General features: G+C 54.3%; 1 protein-coding gene across 8 annotated transcripts in view; it reads right to left on the bottom strand.

Moving 5' to 3' along the window:
- Nucleotides 1-1,623, bottom strand: part of SMARCD3 (SWI/SNF related BAF chromatin remodeling complex subunit D3) — a 289,042-nt gene extending 287,419 nt beyond the window's left edge. For all 8 annotated transcript variants that reach the window (XM_089776877.1, XM_089776882.1, XM_089776879.1 and 5 more), the window contains exon 1: nt 1,483-1,623. The gene's annotated coding sequence lies outside the window, so the exon portion shown is untranslated. The remainder of the gene's footprint in view (nt 1-1,482) is intronic.
- Between the last annotated feature and the right edge of the window lie 16,817 nt (nt 1,624-18,440).

The raw sequence follows: 18,440 nt of genomic DNA, 5'->3' as shown, positions 1-18,440 counted from the left end.
GGCAGGAGGGGACAGAGCCTGGACGGGGGTCGGTCCCCCCCGGGTCAGAGCGGGGGGTCAGTTTCCCCGGGGTAGCCAGGAGGGGGCAGAGCCAGGACGGGGGTCGGTCCCCCCCGGGTCGGAGCTGGGGGTCAGTCTCCCCGGGGTAGCTAGGAGGGGGCAGAGCCAGGACGGGGGTCGGTCCCCCCGGGTCGGAGCGGGGGGTCGGTCTCCCCGGGGTAGCTAGGAGGGGGCAGAGCCTGGACGGGGGTCGGTCCCCCCCCGGGTCAGAGCGGGGGGGTCAGTCTCCCCGGGGTAGCTAGGAGGGGGCAGAGCCTGGACGGGGGTCGGTCCCCCCCCCGGGTCGGAGCTGGGGGTCGGTCTCCCCGGGGTAGGCAGGAGGGGGCAGAGCCTGGACGGGGGTCGGTCCCCCCCCGGGTCGGAGCGGGGGGGTCGGTCTCCCCGGGGTAGGCAGGAGGGGGCAGAGCCTGGACGGGGGTCGGTCCCCCCCCGGGTCAGAGCGGGGGGGTCAGTCTCCCCGGGATAGCTAGGAGGGGGCAGAGCCTGGACGGGGGTCGGTCCCCCCCCGGGTCAGAGCGGGGGGGTCGGTCTCCCCGGGGTAGCTAGGAGGGGGCAGAGCCTGGACGGGGGTCGGTCCCCCCCCCGGGTCGGAGCGGGGGGGTCGGTCTCCCCGGGGTAGCTAGGAGGGGGCAGAGCCTGGACGGGGGTCGGTCCCCCCCGGGTCGGAGCTGGGGGTCGGTCTCCCCGGGGTAGCTAGGAGGGGGCAGAGCCTGGACGGGGGTCGGTCCCCCCCCGGGTCAGAGCGGGGGGGTCGGTCTCCCCGGGGTAGCTAGGAGGGGGCAGAGCCTGGACGGGGGTCGGTCCCCCCCCGGGTCAGAGCGGGGGGGTCGGTCTCCCCGGGGTAGCTAGGAGGGGGCAGAGCCTGGACGGGGGTCGGTCCCCCCCGGGTCGGAGCGGGGGGGTCGGTCTCCCCGGGGTAGCTAGGAGGGGGCAGAGCCTGGACGGGGGTCGGTCCCCCCCCCGGGGTCGGAGCGGGGGGGTCGGTCTCCCCGGGATAGCTAGGAGGGGGCAGAGCCTGGACGGGGGTCGGTCCCCCCGGGTCGGAGCGGGGGGGTCGGTCTCCCCGGGGTAGCTAGGAGGGGGCAGAGCCTGGACGGGGGTCGGTCCCCCCCCGGGTCAGAGCGGGGGGGTCGGTCTCCCCGGGGTAGCTAGGAGGGGGCAGAGCCTGGACGGGGGTCGGTCCCCCCGGGTCGGAGCGGGGGGGTCGGTCTCCCCGGGGTAGCTAGGAGGGGGCAGAGCCTGGACGGGGGTCGGTCCCCCCCCCGGGGTCGGAGCGGGGGGGGTCGGTCTCCCCGGGATAGCTAGGAGGGGGCAGAGCCTGGACGGGGGTCGGTCCCCCCGGGTCGGAGCGGGGGGGGTCGGTCTCCGGGGGGGGGCAGTGCCCGCGGGGGGCGGGGTCGGGGGGGGCCGGGGGCCGCTCACCTCACGTCCATGCTCCTCCCCGCGGTCCCGGGTCTCCCGCTCCCGCTCCCGCACCGGGGCCGCGGCTCCTTCCCGCGCGCGGGGCGCCTGCGCGGCGCTGCGGAGAGCGGGGGCCGTTCGGGAGCGACACGCGCCTCCCCCCGCACGGGGCGCGAGCGGGAGCCGGGCGTGGAACCCTCCCCCCAGCCGGGCACTGATACCCCCCCCTCAGCTGGGCGTGGAACCCCCCCCCCCAGCCGGGCAGGGAACCCCCCCCAGCCGGGCACTGAGACCCCCCCCTCAGCCGGGCGCGGAACCCCCCCCAGCCGGGCACTGATACCCCCCCCTCAGCTGGGCGTGGAACCCCCCCCCCCAGCCGGGCAGGGAACCCCCCCCAGCCGGGCACTGAGACCCCCCCCTCAGCCGGGCGCGGAACCCCCCCCAGCCGGGCACTGACTCCCCCCCTCAGCCGGGCGTGGAACCCCCCCCAGCCGGGCACTGAGACACCCCCTCCGCTCCAAGCCGGGCACTGAGAACCCCCTCCCCACAGCCGGGCGCTGAGATCCCCCTCCGCTCCGAGCCGGGCACTGAGAACCCCCCCCCCAGCCGGGCACTGACCCTGCTCCCCCCAGCCAGGCGTGGATACCCCCCCCCGTCAGCCGGGCATTGAGAGACACCTGCCCCGCTCCGAGCCGGGCACTGATAGAGCCCCCCCCAGCTCTGAGCTGGGCACTGACACCCCCCCAGCTGGATGGGAACACCCCGCCCCTCAGCCGGACACTGACACCCCCCACCCACTCCGAGCCGAGCACTGAGACCCTCCCCCCCAGCCGGGCACTGGCACCCCGCCCCTCAGCCGGACGTATGCTCCTCAGCCAGGCACTGATATACCCCCCTCCGAGCTTGGCACTGACACCCCTTCCACTCTGAGCGGGGCACTGACACCCTCCCTTCAGCTGGGCACTGAGATCCCCTCGCTCCTAGCTGAGCACTGACACCGCCCCCCATTCTGAGCTGGGCACCGAGGCCCCCCCACTGTGCCCCGGGCACTGACACCTCCCGCCGACCGCTCAGCTGGGCACTGACACACCCAACCCCCGTCCGCCTCAGCCAAGCACTAACACCCCCCGCTCCAAGCCAAGCACTGAGACCCCCCTCCTCAGCTGGGCACAGACACCCCCCCACTCTGAGCCGGGCACTGACACCCTCCCCCTCCTGCTCCAAGCCGGGCACTAACACACCCCTCAGCCGGGCACTGAGACCCTCCCCCCCGTCCGCCTTCAGCTGGGCACTGAAACCCCCTGACCCCTCAGCCGGGCACTGACACTCCACGTCCGCCTTCAGCCGGGCACTGACACCCCCCTACTCCAAGCTGGGCACTGAAACCCCCTCCCTCAGCTGGGTACTGACCCCCCCCCCGTCCGCCTTCAGCCGGGCACTGACACCCCCTACTCCAAGCTGGGCACTGAACCCCCCCCCCCAGCTGAGTACTGACCCCCGTCCGTCCGCCTTCAGCCGGGCACTGACACCCCCTACTCCAAGCTGGGCACTGAAACCCCCCCCCTCAGCTGAGTACTGACCCCCCCCCCCCCGTCCGCCTTCAGCCGGGCACTGACACCCCCATCCGGGCAGTAACACACATCCCCCAGTGGGGCACAAACCCCCCCCCCCTGCTCCAAGCCAGGCACTGACACCCCCTGTCCGCCTCAGCCGGGCACTAAGACCCCCTCCTGACCTCCAAGCCGAGCACTGAGACCCCCTGTCCGCCTTCAGCTGGGCGCTGACATCCCCCACACACCCTCCAGTCAGGCACTGAGACCCCCCCGTCTGCCTTCAGCCAAGCACTGACATCCCCCCTTACCCAGGCACTGAGGTCCCCCCCCGACCCTCCAGCCGGGCACTGAGACCCCCCCCCCCCGTCCGCCTTCAGCTGGGCACTGACACCCCGTCCCCAGCCAGGCAGACACACCATCCCCTGCTCTCCCCAGGGGCACTGACATTCTCCCCACCCCCCTCAGCCAGGCACTGACACCCTGCCCTCCACCAGCCCTCCTCCCTCCACCTGGGCACTGACATCCTGCCCCATCCCGCTGTGCGCAGACACCCCGCCCCAGTCCTCCTCAGCCAGGCACTGACACCCCGCTCCACACCAGCCCCCCCCTCCAGCAAGGCACTGACACCTCTCCCCTGCCCTAGCCCCCCTCAGCTGGGAGTTGACACCCTTCCCCGGCACACCTTCTGCTTTGCCTCCCTCAGCTGGGCACTGGCACCCCTCTCTCGCCCACACACTCTGCCTCCCTCAGCCAGGGCTCAATGGCACCGGGCTTACAGCTCAGGCTGTCATTGTCAGGACATGGATCCTCAGGTACCAGATTCACGAGTGAGACAAAGTAAGGGATTTACTGGGTTTCTCAAGGGGTTGCATGCCGAAGGGGGGGCCCTGGGTGTTACTGGTTTAATGAGGTGAGGGGAGAGGAAATTTGTTGTTACAAGAATCAGCACAGAACATGGGACCCTGACCAGGGGCCTGGAGAATGGCATCCCCAGCACCTGGTGACTGGGAGACCCAGCATGGATGGCACAGCTGGTTCTGGCCAGTAGGAGGACAATGGATTGTAGAGGGAGGATCCTGTTCACCTGACCAGCTGGCTCCCAAATGGGGGGGGGAGGGGACAAAGGATGGATGGGGAGAGGCGGAGAACAGAGGGTCCAAGGCAGCCTGGTTAGCTGGACAGAAGACAAAGGACAGAAAAGGAGCTGCTGGGGAGGGATATTGGAGATTCTGCCGGAAGCAGATGTCTTCTGGACTGGACAGAGAGAGCAGGCAGAGTAGGGATGTTAATGTGTAGACCAGAGCTATTCAACATGCGGCCCGCAGCGCAATTTAGTCTATGGGTTAAATTTAGAGGTGGAAGCAACAGGAGTGATGTTGTCATTGGTGTCTGCTATAGATCTCCAGATAAGGTGGATGAGGTAGACAAAGCTTTCTTTGGACAACTGAGAGAAGCTTCCAGATCGCAGGCCTTGGTTCTCAGGGGCGACTTTAATCACCCTGACATCTGTTGGGAGACCAATCCAGCAGTACACAGACAATCCAGGACGTTTTTGGAGAATGTTGGGGATAACTTCTTGGTACAAGTGCTGAAGGAACTGACCAGGGGCCATGGGCAGCTTAACCTGCTGCTCACAAACAGGGAGGAACTAGTAGGGGAAGTAGAGGTGGGTGACAACCTGGGAAGCAGTGATCATGAGATGGTCGATTTCAGGATCCTGACCAAAGGAAGAAAGGAGAGTAGCAAAATACACACCTTGGACTTCAGAAGAGCAGACTTTGACTCCTTAAGAGAACTGATGGACAGGATTTCCTGGGATGCTTACATGATGTGGAAAGGAGTGCAGGAGAGCTGGCAGTATTTTAAAGAAGCCTTATTAAAAGCACAGGAAGAAACCATCCCGATGTGCAGCAAGAAAAGCAAATATAGTAGGTGACCAGATTGGCTTTCCGGGGACATCCTTGGTGAGCTTAAACACAAAAAAGAAGCTTATAAAAAGTGGAAACTTGGACAGATGACTAGGGAGGAATATAAATATATTGCTCAAGAATGCAGGGGAATTATCAGGAAGGCGAAAGCGAAATTGGAATTGCAGCTGGCAAGAGATGTGAAGGGCAAAAAGAAAGGTTTCTACAGGCATGTTAGCAATAAGAGGGTGATCAGAGAGGGTGTGGGGCCCTTACTGGATGAGGGAGGTACCCTAGTGACAGATGATGTGGGAAAAGCTGAAGTATTCAATGCTTTCTTTGCCTCTGTCTTCACAGACAAGGCCAGCTCCCAGACAAATGCACTAGGCAACACAGTATGGGAAAAAGGTGGTCAGTCCTTGGTGTGTGTGATGGGGAGGAAATGCCCCGGATCCATACTCCCTCGATCACTGCCTGTCTAGCAGCATCTCTGGGTACGTCTAGACTACATGCCTCTGTTGCCAGAGGCATGTAGATTAGGCTACCAGACATAGGAAAATGAAGCGGCGATTTAAATAATCGCCGCTTCATTTAAATTCACATGGCTGCCGCACTGAGCCGACAAACAGCTGATGAGCTGTTTGTTGGCTCAGCGCGATAGTCTGGATGCGCGGGTGTTGACATCAAAGATATTTGTCGACCACCCAGGTATGCCTCCTGGGATGAGGTTTACCTGGGTGGTCGACAAATACCTTTGATGTCGACACCCACGCATCCAGACTATCGCGCTGAGCCAACAAACAGCTGATCAGCTGTTTGTCGGCTCAGTGCGGCAGCCATGTGAATTTAAATGAAGCGGCGATTATTTAAATTGCCGCTTCATTTTCCTATGTCTGGTAGCCTAATCTACATGCCTCTGGCGACAGAGGCATGTAGTCTAGACGTACCCTAAGAGGGAGTACCGGTGGTGCAGCAGCTGCTCCGCAGCAGCCCCGGAGTGTCTCAGAGGCGGGGCGCCGCCACATGGGAGATGGACGCTGGTGTTCCAGAAGGGTGGGGCCAGGAGGAGGGCGGAGCCCCTGTTGAGCAGCCACCCGCAGGGAAATTTAAACGCAGCCCAGGCCGCAAAAGGGGTAGAGGGCGGCGGAAGAGCCCTCCCCGGAGAGGAGACTGCCAGGGGACCGGACCGCTGGTAAGCTGGAGCAGCCTGTCAGGTCGAGACTGCCTTAGGGCGGGACGGCCAGTGTCAGGGAGAGAAAGCAGCCCAGGGTGGGCGAAGGAAGCCCATGGGCTGGCGCGTTACGGCGGGAAGCCGCGCCAGCCGGACCGGAGCGCAGCTGAGTCCACGTCCTTAGGGCCCTGGGCTGGGGTCCGAGAGAGGGGGCGGGCCCGGACCCCCTCTCCCCGTCGTGGGGCATGACGGTCACGCAGCCAGAGCGCAGTATAGGTACGAGAGAGGTGAAAGGGGCCATTTGAGGTCAATTATAAAAAGACAGAGACACACGAGTGGGGAGCCTGGGACTTCCAAGGACCCCCCCCCCCATGGTGGACTTGTTTACAAGATGGTGGTGAACATGGGTACTACGATACACCCTGCAGCAGGGGCCTGGGCCGGGGGGGGGGGAGAATAGGAAGGACGCGGAGGGACGTAGGTTGAGCTACAGCATCTGCCCTCCCCCGGTTTTTTTTTCCTATTTTTGCCTCATGGAGCAGGGAAATGGAGCCTGCAAAGGTGCTCGAGTGGCTGATGGAAACCCAAAGGCAGCACCAACAACAATAGACCCTCCTCATCCAACAGCTCTCCACTCAACACCAGAAGCAGCAAAAACAGCTGGTCCAGGACTTGGCAGAACGGGTGTTAGTAGTGGGTGATTCGATCATTAGAAACATAGATAGTTGGGTTGTGATGACCGGGAGAACTGTAGGGTCACTTGCCTGCCTGGTGCGAAGGTTGTGGATCTCTTGAGGCATCTAGATAGACTTATGTTTAGTGCTGGGGAGGAGCCGGTGGTCGTGGTACATGTAGGTACCAATGACGTAGGGAAGGGCAGGAGAGATGTCCTGGAGGCCAAATTTAGGTTGCTAGGAAAGAGACTGAAATCCAGGACCTCTATAGTGGCATTCTCGGAATGCTTCCAGTTCCATGTGCAGGGCAAAGGAGGCAGGCAGAGCTTCAGAGTCTCAATGCGTGGATGAAACAATGGTGTAGGGAAGAGGGGTTTGCCTTTATTAGGAACTGGGGACACTTTTAGGAGAGGGGGAGCCTATACAGGAAGGAAGGTCTCCACCTAAACCAGGGTGGAACCAGTCTGCTGGCACTAAACATTAAAAAGGCCGTAGAGCAGTTTTTAAACTAAGAGATGGGGGAAAACCGATTGGTGTGGAAATGCACATAATTCGGATAGAGACTTCTCTTACAGGAGAATCCATTGATAGAGATTCTCTAAGCTGTAGTCAGAAAGAGGAGGGGAAAAGGACAAACCATGGGCTAGAGCAGACAAACAACTGCATATAAAGGAATTCAATGCATCAGGGAAGGGCAGACAAATAAGCAGTGGCAAATTTTTAAAGTGCTTCTACTCAAATGCTAGGAGTCTGACTAATAAGATGGGTGAACTAGAGTACCTCGTATTAAAGGAGGAGATTGACAAAATAGGCATCACTGAAACCTGGTGGAATGAGGAAAATCTGTGGGACACAATCATACTGGGATATAAAATATATAGAAAGGATAGAGCAGTGGCACTGTATGTGAAAGATAATGTAGAATCAAATGAAATAAAAATATTAAATGAATCAACATGTTCCATAGAATCGCTATGGATAGTAATTCCATGCTCCAATAATAAGAAATTAGCAGTAGGGATATATTACCAACCACCTGACCAGGACAGCGATACTGACATTGAAATGCTAAGGGAGATTAGAGAGGCTACCAAAATAAAGAACTCTATAATAATGGGGGATTTTAATTATCCCCATATTGACTGGATACATGTCACCTCAGGAAGAGAAGCAGAGATAAAATTTCTCAAGGGCTTAAATGACTGCTTCTTGGAGCAGCTGGTACAGGAACCCACAAGGAGAGAGGCAATTCTCTATTTAGTCCTGAGTAGAGCACAGGATCAGGTCCAAGAGATAACCGTTATAGGACCGCTTGGGAATAGTGACCATAATATAACAACATTTAACATTCCTGTGGTCGGAAAAACACCTCAGCAGTCCAGCACTCTGGCATTTAATTTCAAAAAGGGGAATTACACAAAAATGAGGAGGTTAGTTCAACAGAAATTAAAAGGCACAATGACTAGAGCCAAATCCCTGCAAGCTGCATGGAAACTTTTTAAAGACCCCATAATAGAGGCCCATCTTAAATGTATACCCCAAATTAAAAAACATAGCAAGAGACCTAAAAGAGAGTCACCATAACTTAAGCACCATGTAAAAGAAGCAGAGGGACAGAAAGGCATCTTTTAAGAAGTGCAAGTCCAATCCTAGTGAGAAACAGAAAAGAACATAAACACTGTCAAATCAAGTGTAAAAATCATAGGCTCATAGAACCATAGAGCTGGAAGAGACCTCAGAAGGTCATCAAGTCCAGCCCCCTGCTCTAGGCAGGACCAATCCCAACTAAATCAACCCAGCCAGGGCTTTGTCAAGCCGAGACTTAAACACCGCTAGGAACAGAGACTCCACTACTTCCCTAGGTAACCCATTCCAGTGCTTCACTACCCTCCTAGGGTGTGTCTAGACTACATGCCTCCTTCGACGGAGGCATGTAGATTAGCCAGATCGGAAGAGGGAAATGAAGCCGCGATTAAAATAATCGCGGCTTCATTTAAATTTAAATGGCTGCCCCGATCTGCCGATCAGCTGTTTGTCGGCAGATCGGGGGAGTCTGGACGCGATGCGCCGACAAAGAAGCCTTTCTTCATCGGCACAGGTAAACCTGGTTTCACGAGGCTTACCTGTGCCGATGAAGAAAGGCTTCTTTGTCGGCGCATCTCGTCCAGACTCCCCCGATCTGCCGACAAACAGCTGATCGGCAGATCGGGGCAGCCATTTAAATTTAAATGAAGCCGCGATTATTTTAATCGCGGCTTCATTTCCCTCTTCCGATCTGGCTAATCTACATGCCTCCGTCGAAGGAGGCATGTAGTCTAGACACACCCCTAGTGAAATAGTTTTTCCTAATATCCAACCTGGACCTCTCCAACCACAACTTGAGACCATTGCTCCTTGTTCTGCCATCTGTCACTACTGAGAACAGCCTTTCTCCATCCTCTTTGGAACCTCCCTTCAGGAAGTTGAAGGCTGCTATCAAATCCCCCCTCACTCTTCTTAGCTTCTGCAGACTAAACAGACCCAACTCCCTCAGCCTCTCCTCATAAGTCATATGCTCCAGCCCCCTAATCATTTTGGTTGCCCTCCGCTGGACCCTCTTCAATGCGGCCACATCCTTTTTGTAGTGGGGGGCCCAGAACTGGACACAATACTCCAGATGTGGCCTCACCAAAGCTGAATAAAGGGGAATAATGACATCTCTGGATCTGCTGGCAATGCTCCTCTTAATGCAACCTAATATGCCATTAGCCTTCTTGGCTACAAGGGCGCCCTGTTGACTCATATCCAGCTTCTCATCCACTGTAACCCCCAGGTCCCTGTCTGCAGAACTGCTACTTAACTGGTTGGTCCCCAGCTTGTAACTATGCTTGGGATTCTTCCGTCCCAAGTGCAGGACTCTGCCCTTGTCCTTGTTAATCCCCATCAGATTTCTTGTGGCCCAATCTTCCAATTTGTCTGAGTCACTCTGGACCCCATCTCTGCCCTTAAACGTGTCTACCTCTCCCCCCAGCTTAGTATCATCCGCAAACTTGCTGAGGGTGCAATCCATCCCCTCATCCAAGTCATTAATAAAGATATTGAACAAAACCGGTCTTAGAACCGAACCTAGGGGCACTCTGCTAGAAACCGACCGCCATCCTGACATCGAGCCGTTGATTGCTACTCACTGGGCCCAGCCTTCTAGCCAGCTTTCTATCCATCTTACTGTCCATTTATCCAATCCATATTCCCTTAACTTGCTGGCAAGAATATTGTGGGAGACTGTATCAAAAGCCTTGCTAAAGTCAAGGTATATCCTATCCACTGACTTTCCCACGTCCACCGAGCCAGTTACCTCATCATAGAAGCTAATCAGATTGGTCAGGCACGACTTGCCCTTTGTGAATCCATGCTGACTATTCCTAATCACTTTCCTCTCTTCCAAGTGCCTCAAAATGGATTCTTTAAGGATCCCTTCAATGATTTTTCCAGGAACTGAGGTAAGATTGACCAGCCTATAGTTCCCTGGATCGTCCTTCTTCCCTTTTTTGAAGATGGGCACTACATTTGCCTTTTTTCAATCATCTGGGATTTCTCCCAATCTCCACGACTTTTCAGAGATAATGGCCAAAGACTCCTCAATGACATTTGCCAACTCCCTCAGTACCCTCGGATGCATTAAGTCTGGACCCATGGATTTGTGTACGTTTAGCTTTTCTAAATAGTTCCTAACCTGTTCTTTACCCACCAAGGGCTGTCCATCTTCATCCCATCTTGCGTCACTTAGCGCAGAAGTCCAGGAGCCGACCTTGTCCGTGAATACAGAGGCAAAGAAAGCATTGAGTACTTCAGCTTTCCCCACATCATCTGTCACTAGGTTACCTCCTTCATTCAGTAGGGGCCCCACACCCTCTCTGATCACAACCTTCTTGTTAACATGCCTGTAGAAACCTTTCTTGTTATGCTTAATATCCTTAGCCAGTCGCAATTCCATTTGCTCTTTCGCGTTCCTGATAACCCCCCGGCATTCTCGAGCTATACATTTAAATCCCTCCCTGGTCATTTGTCCAAGTTTCCACTCTTTGTAAGCTTCTTTTTTGTGCTTAAGTTCACCAAGGATTTCCCCTGAAAGCCAATCTGGTCTCCTACCATGTTTGCCTCTTTTGCTACGCTTCGGAATGGTTACTTTCTGTGCCTTCAATAAGGCTTCTTTAAAATACTGCCAGCTGTCCTGGACTCCTTTCCCCTTCATGTTAGCATCCCAGGGGATTCTGCCCATCAGGTCTCTGAGGGAGTCAAAATCTGCTTTCTTTAAGTCCAAGGTGTGTATTTTACTACTCTCTTTTCTTCCTTTGGTCAGGATCCTGAAATCTACCATCTCATGAACACTGCTTCCCAGGTTGTCACCCACCTCCACTTCCCCTATTACAGGCAGTCCCCGGGTTACGTACAAGATAGGGACTGTAGGTTTGTTCTTAAGTTGAATTTGTATGTAAGTCGGAACTGGTACATATTGTACCCCAGGTGTCCCTGATTCAGCTGCTGCTGAAACTGACCAGTGGCTGATTCCAGGAAGCCCGGGGCAAAGCAGCTCTGCCTCGGGCTTCCTGTAGTCAGCCGCTGGTCAGTTTCAGCAGCGGCTGACTTGGGGACGCCTGGGGCAGAGCAGCTGGGGTGCTGCTGGGTTGGTCCAGTAGCGCCGCACCTCGGCGCTGTGGGACCAACCCGGCAGCCCCCCAGCTGCTCTACCCCAGGCGATCTGATTCAGCCGCTGCTGAAACTGACCAGCGGCAAGAAAAGCCTGGTCTGCTGGAGGGGGGGGGGGCGCACTAGCTGCGCCCCCCCCCAGCAGACCAGGGAGACGCAGGGGGCGGGATCTCCGTGGCGCATCTCGGCGGTCTGCTGGGGGGGAGGAAGGGGCGCAGCTAGTGCAGGGTTCCCTCACCCCGTTCGTAAGTAGGGATCCAACATAAGTCGGATCCATGTAACCCGGGGACTGTCTGTAGTTCCTCCCTGTTTGTGAGCAGAAGGTCAAGCTGCGCACGGCCCCTGGTTGGATCCTTCAACACTTGTTTCAAGAAGTTATCCCCAACATTCTCCAAAAACTTCCTGGATTGCCTGTGTACTGCCGTATTGATTTCCCAACAGATGTCAGGGGGATTAAAGTCCCCCACGAAAACCAGGGCCTGCAATCTGGAAGCTTCTCTCAGTTGTCCGAAGAAAGCCTCATCTACCCCATCCACCTGATTCGGTGGCCTGTAGCAGACACCAACCACAACATCACTGCTGTTGTTTGCTCCTTTAAACTTAACCCATAGACTCTCAACAGGTTTTTCTCCCTCTTTATACTGGAGTTCAGAGCAATCATGGTGCTCTCCTCCATATAGTGCAACTCCTCCTCCTTTTCTCCCCTGCCTGTTCTTCCTGAACAGTCTATACCCTTCTATGACAGCGCTCCAGTCATGCGACTCATCCCACCACGTCTCTGTTATCCCAGTTAAATCATATTTCTTGGACTGGGCCAGGGCCTCCAGTTCTTCCTGTTTGTTGCCAAGGCTTCTCGCATTAGTGTACAAACACCTCAGGTAACCAGTTGATTGCCCTATCTTCTCCATTCGAATCAGGGGTCCTCCTTTCTTCCTTGTTCCTCTCTGCATTTCTTCCCAGTATCCGACTTTTCCACTCCCCTCAGGGTTTTGGTCACCGTCCCCTGATGAACCTAGTTTAAAGCCCTCCTCACTAGGTTTGCAAGCCTCCCCATGAAGATGCTCCTTCCTCTCTTCGTTAGATGGATCCCATCTCTTCCTAACCATCCTTGTGCCCGGAACAGAGTCCAATGGTCAAAGAAACCAAAGCCCTCTCTGCGACACCACCTGCGCAACCACGCATTTACGTCCTCAATTTGACGATCCCTGCCCAGTCCTTTCCCTTCAACAGAAAGGATGGACAAGAACACCACTTGCGCTCTGAATTCTTGGATCCTTCTTCCCAGTGCTACATAATCCACAGTAACCCACTCAAGGTCATTCTTGGCTGTATTGTTAGTTCCCACGTGGAGAAGCAGGAAAGGGTAGCAATCCAAAGGTTTGATCAGTTTGGTAGCCTCTCAGTCACATCCTGAATGCGAGCTCCCGGTAAGCATCACACCTCTCGAGATTCCAGGTCCGGATGGCAGATGGATGGCTCAGTCCCTCTTAGGAGGGACTCCCCGACCACCACCACCCACTGTTTTCTTTTGGGGGTGGTGGCCATGGAACCCCCATCCCTAGGACTACGCATCCCGTGCCTTCCAGTATATGGTGTTCCCTTCCGGTTTCTCCCTTGTGAGGTCCCTTCCAAAACATTCAGCACTGCAGAGCCTGTGGAGAGAGCCTGAAAGCGATTACGTACCTCTATAGTATTGGGGGATTACCATGCTGGCCTTTTTCCCCTCCTAGAAGTTACATGCTGCCAGCTCTCTTCCTGGTCCCGTACTGCCCTCTCTGGCTCTTCCGCCTGCCGTGCTTGAAGGATTAAACGCTGTCTTCTATCGAGGAAGTCTTCATCTTCTCTGATCGAGAGTAGGGTTGACACTTGGGCCTCCAGTCCTCTAATTTTCTCTTCCAAAATGGCGACCAGCTTGCACTTAGTGCAGATCAAATCCGTTCTTTCTTCTGGGAGGAAGACAAACATGGCACACGCTGTGCAGGTAACAACAGTAGACCCATCACCATCCATCGCTGCTGTCCTGGAGAAGGGATTTAAAAAGAAAGGCAAGAGAAATCGCTCCCTTCCCTTTCCCCTTCCAAACTCCCTCTCTAAACTCCCTGTTAGCACTCACCTGTTCACAAGCTCCTTGATCACTTGCCCACTGCCTTATAAAGCCCTGGAGTGCCTGAAAGTCCCTCTCCCTACCAAGGCTCACCCAATCAGCAGAGACTTCTAGAATTCAAACTTTAATTAGAAGCCAACAGTTTCCACCTGCCAATCACAGCACACACTCCATGAAGGGTAGGGGGAGGGCAAAGGGGAAGTGAAAAAAAATGTAATAAGAAAAGCAAAAAAAGATTTTGAGGGACAGCTAGCCAAAACCTCAAAAAGAAATAACAAAATGTTTTTTAAGTACATTAGAAGCAGGAAGCCTGCTAAAAAACAAGTGAGTCCCCTAGACGATCGAGATATAAAAGGAGCAATCAAGGACGATAAAGCCATTACGGATAAACTAAATGATTTCTTTGCTTCAGTCTTCACGGCTGAGGACATTGGGGAGATTCCCAAATCTGCACTGTCCTTTGTGGGTGATGAATCTGAGGAACTGTCCCGGATTGAAGTGTCATTAGAGGAGGTTTTGGAACAAATAGAAAAACTTAATGTTAACAAATCTCTGGGACCGGATGGCATTCATCCAAGGGTTCTAAAAGAACTCAAATGGGAAATTGCTGAACTATTATCTGTGGTTTGTAACCTATCCCTTAAATCGGCTTCCGTACCTAATGACTGGAAGGTAGCCAACGTGACACCAATATTTAAAAAGGTCTCCAGAGGTGATCCTGGCAATTACAGACCGGTAAGTCTAACTTCAGTACCGGGCAAATTAATCGAAGCAATAGTAAAGTATAAAATTGTAAGGCATGTAGAAGAACATAATTTGTTGGACAGAAGTCAACATGGTTTCTGTAAAGGGAAATCCTGTCTTACTAATCTATTAGAGTTCTTTGAAAGGGTTAACAAACATGCGGACAAGGGGGATCCAGTAGATATAGTATACTTAGATTTTCAGAAAGCCTTTGACAAGGTCCCTCACCAAAGGCTCTTGTGTAAATTACATGGCCATGGGATAAGAGGGAAGGTCCTTTATTGGATTGAGAACTGGTTAAAAGTCAGGAAACAAAGGGTAGGAATAAATGGTACATTTTCAGACTGGAGAGGGGTAACTATTGGTGTCCCCCAAGGGTCAGTCCTGGGACCAGTCCTTTTCAACTTATTCATAAATGATCTGGAGAAAGGGGTGAGCAGGGAGGTGGTAAAGTTTGCAGATGATATCAACCTGTTTAGGATAGTCAAGACAGAAGCAGACTGTGAGGGATTCCAAAAAGATCTCACCAAACTGAGTGATTGGGCAACAAAATGGCAAATGAAATTTAACGCGGATAAGTGTAAAGTAATGCACATTGGAAAAAATAACACCAAATATATATATACAGTATGATGGGGGCTAATTTGGCTACGACAAATCAGGAAAGAGATCTTGGCGTTATCGTGGACAGTTCTCTGAAATCTTCCACACAGTGTGCAGCGGTGGTCAAAAAGGCAAATAGGATGCTAGGAATTAATAAGAAAGGGATAGAAAATAAGACCCAGAATATCTTACTGCCTCTGTATAAAACTATGGTACGCCCACATCTTGAATACTGTGTACAGATGTGGTCTCCTCACCTCAGAAAGATATTTTGGCCTTAGAAAGGGTTCAGAAAAGGGCAACTAAAATGATCAGGGGTTTGGAACGGGTCCTATATGAGGGGAGGTTAAAGCGACTGGGACTTTTCAGTTCAGAAAAGAGGAGACTTAGGGGGGGATATGATAGAGGTATATAAAATCATGAGTGTTGTGGAGAGGGCGGATAAAGAAAAGTTATTTATTAGTTCCCATAATAGAAGAACTAGAGGACACCAAATGAAATTAATGGGTAGCAAGTTTAAAACTAATAAAAGAAAGTTCTTCACACAGCGCATAGTCAACCTATGGAACTCCTTGCCAGAGGAGGCTGTGAAGGCTAGGACTATAATAGAGTTTAAAGAGAAGCTAGATAATTTCATGGAGGTTAGGTCCATAAAAGGCTATTAGTCAGGGGATAAAATGGTGTCCTTGGCCTCTGTTTGTCAGAGGCTGGAGAGGGATGGCAGGAGACAAATCGCTTGATCATTGTCTTCGGTCCACCCTCTCTGGGGCACCTGGTACTGGCCACTGTCGGCAGACAGGCTGCTGGGCTAGATGGACCTTTGGTCTGACCCAGTATGGCCATTCTTATGTTCTTATGTAACTTTACCCCACTTACAGAAAGTGAAGAATGGTTTCTTGGCGAGAGAGACATGTCTGTCTCTGTCAGTAGCTGGAGAGGAACTGCCCAGGTCAAAGGAGGGAAAAAAAAACAAAAATTCCTTTGTTCCCGTTTAAAATTCCTACCTACATTCCTATTGGCCACTCCATCTGGCTTAGTTAAGGTTAACCCCTTAGTGCCCAAGCTGCTGCATAATCCTCATGATCATGACAGGGTGTCTGGCCATGAGGGAGGATGCAGGAGCGGACTGGGGGAAGTGTCTGGGCAAGAGGGAAGGTGTCTGGCCAGTAGGGTGGGTGCAGAAGGTACCCCTGGGGTAGAGGTTGGACAACCCTGGCCTGGCACACTCGGGACCTGACTGGTCCTGGATGAGGGATTTTTCCAGACCAAGGGAGGTAATTTGAAGCCCCTTGAGGCTGTACCACACCCGGACCACCTGGCTTCTCCACCCCTGCAGCCCAGCTGAGTGGCGTGTCACTCCCTGCACTCCCCCCCAGCCAGTTGGTTTTGTTCATCCCCTTCAGCCCAGCTGAAGGGCACCTGTTCCCTGCCCCCCCCCCCCCATAGCCTAGCTGAGCCAGGAACCAGTTCCCAGCACCCGCTTCTCACAGCCCAGCTGAACCATGCATGCCTGTTCCCAGCACCTCCCCATCCTTGCAGCAGGCCACCCATACCACCCTTCCTGCAACCTAGGTGAACCGTGCACCACCTGTACTTTTCCCCCACAGCAACTGAGCTGTACTGCATGCTGGTTCCCAGCACCTCCCACAGCCCAGCTGATCCGCCCGCACCTCCACTGGAGCAACCCAGCTGAACTGTGCGCTGCCTGTCCCTACCCCACCCGGTAATCATGCTAAACCGCAGGCTGTCTTCACCTTTCCCCCAGGAACCCAGGTGAACTGCAGGCCACCCACACCTCCCTTCCCCAACCAAGCTGAACAGCCGTCTGGTTCCCTGCCTTTCCCTCCCCCCAGCCGCTTACTAGCTTTTGCGTACTCCAACAGGAAGCACCTCCTATTGGCTGGATTTCCAGCAGCAGCGAAAGGCTTCAGGAAGTGTCCTGCCAGGCTCCTTTTCCCCCATCTAAGGGAAGGGGAGGGGAATTAGCAGTTCACAGCCATTTTTGGAGCCCTGGGACTTTCTGGGACATTTCACTACTGCATAAGGACACTGGGACAGGGCATTAAAAATTGGGACTGTCCCAGAAAATCCAGGATGGATGGTCAGTGTAAGTATAGTCAATGAAATGATAAAGCAAATGCTTATAGGTTAGTGCCACAGACTATACAAATTCCCCCTCTCCCCCACCCCACCAGTAAATTTTTTAGCAGGCTGGCCACCAGCCTGGCTCAGTTCCAGCTTCCACTGGGTCTGGGACCTACTCCCACTACAGCTCTGTATTTAAAGTGTATTAGGAGCTAAGTGGGCAGGTACCCCAACTCAATTCTGGCTCATGCCAGGTCCAGGAGCTCAGCACACACACCCCTCCCACCCCAGGACAGGAGCTGCTGCCACTCCATGCTGCTACCTCTGATACAGAGGCAGCAGCGCAGGGTGGTGGGCAGCAGGTCCGCAAGGGAAACTGGTTTTTAAACTGGCTCCTCTTGTAGACCAGCTCCCACCTGCCACCCCATGCTGTGGCATCTGATAGAGAGGCAGTAGCACCGAATGGCAGGGGGTTCCCCAGGAGTGGAGCACACTGGCTGCCACCCCCACCCCCAGAGACTACAGAATTGACAACTAACCAATAAGAATTCATGATATTGACTATTCAATTAACCAGTATTTAACATCCCTATGCTGTATTTGGATGCTCGATAAACCCTCATTTTGTTCTGGGTGAGAATTGCTCCTATCTAGCAATCAGTGCTGCCTTATTCTCTCTGGGAGTGGAGGCTCGAGGGGTCCAGAACAAGTGAACTCCCTGATGGGGGCCATAGTGAGAGACATGTGCTGAAGGCTTAGGTGCAATGCCAGGAGGAGGGGCTTAACTCCTGAGAGAGAGTGGACCTCCAAGGAGGGCTGTTGCACTGAAAGGGGTTCCCCTTGGGGACTGTACGGGCCAACTGTGGGCAAGACCTGTGAGTCCATGAGAGGGGCATCTGTGAGCCATTGTCCAGCTGACAGTTTGGGCTGTCAGCACTGGAATGGGATTGGTGGGAAGCCCAGATGTAAGTCTCCACATGACTCATAGCTTGGGCTGTGAGCACTGGGGCAGCTGAGCCTCATATAGGCCTGCTGGGATCCAGCTCTCAGTGTACCACAATGCCCACCCCTTAGGCAGTGGAAGTGCTCCTGGTGAGGGCACGCACCACCAACAGAAGGAGCAAGTGTGAATATGAACCCTTTGAAGGCACAGCTATACAGCAAGGCTGAACTCAAAATAAGCTACACAAATTAAGCTATGTCAATTGCATAGCTTATTTTGAGTTTTGGAGCTGCCTACATAGAACTTATTTCGAAACAGAGCACTCTTCCTCCAACTTCCCTTACTCCTCAAAACGCGAGTTACCGGAGTCAGAATAAGAAATCCTCCATCTTGACAGTATTTCAGCATTATGTCGAAATAACTGCTGGCCGTGTAGACGCAGACTATATTATTTCAAAATAACGACAATTATTTGAAAATAATGTTGCTGTGTAGACCTAGCCTTAGCG

This window comes from Pelodiscus sinensis, chromosome 2 (genome assembly GCF_052426305.1).
Source record: "Pelodiscus sinensis isolate ZL-2025 chromosome 2, ASM5242630v1, whole genome shotgun sequence".
NCBI classification, from domain to species: Eukaryota; Metazoa; Chordata; order Testudines; family Trionychidae; genus Pelodiscus; species Pelodiscus sinensis.
Note: the sequence above shows the minus strand (reverse complement) of the source record. Positions and strands in the feature narration are given on the sequence as shown.